The sequence below is a fragment of the Colobus angolensis genome, unplaced genomic scaffold, assembly GCF_000951035.1.
Source record: "Colobus angolensis palliatus isolate OR3802 unplaced genomic scaffold, Cang.pa_1.0 Scaffold519, whole genome shotgun sequence".
Classification (NCBI taxonomy): Eukaryota; Metazoa; Chordata; class Mammalia; order Primates; family Cercopithecidae; genus Colobus; species Colobus angolensis.
The window spans coordinates 649,388-650,307 of record NW_012118699.1 but is presented as its reverse complement, the minus strand read 5'-3'; positions in this window follow the sequence as shown (position 1 = coordinate 650,307).

The following is a 920-nucleotide window of genomic DNA, read 5'->3' as shown; positions in this document are numbered from 1 at the left end:
CCAAGCCTGGAGCCTCTCATATCCAGGCTTCTTGTTTCATTAGATTGTGATTTTTGTAATTATTTAGTCAGATTACGTTGTCTTTGTTCACTCTCTGCTAAGATAGCCACATATAATAATCTAGAGGCATTAAGCTAAATAAATAACTAATTTGAAAATTAGAACAAGTCCCAAATGAAGTCAAAGTTACTGTGTAGTTCGTAATGTGATAGACAGAAGACGTGGCTGGATACTTTGGGCTCACATCTCTATTATGTAAATATTTTAAACAATTAAATATCCCTTAGGTAAGATTTCTGTTAAGATCCTTGATTTAAGATCATATATTGATAAATCATAGTTCAAAAATAAAACTGAAGGTTATTATCCAGTAATTCATATCGGTAGTACAAACTTATTTTAGGATGTATTTCTCTACACGATGTAAAATCAGCCCAGAAGGCAGAAGTTATTATATTTAGTAGGGTGAATTAAATACATATGTTTTAGAGCACTGCATGACTTTGGAATATTTTGCAAGCAAAGGGGATTCTTACATCTTCTAGAAACCCCTCAAAATATACAGCAGAGGAAGAAACATCTGGATGAATTATTACATTATAGAGATCAGTTTAATATAACTTTGAAAGTAAATGCAAACAAACAAACAATAACCTAGCATGGAAGCTAAAATAACGTTGTAGTCAGTGGATCAGTACGTCAAACCCAGAATCTTACCATACCTTATAATGTTATCTAAGCATGGGAGGCATTGCCATTGTGCATCTAATACAGAATCAATCCTGCTTACAATTTTCTGGAAAGGTTGAAAAAAATAACATTTTTAAATAGAAATTACAAAAACTGTAATAAAATGTTGAACTTCCTTGGCCAAGTCTTCTCCTGCTAGCACGTGTGGCATCATGGTTCACTCCTCAGGG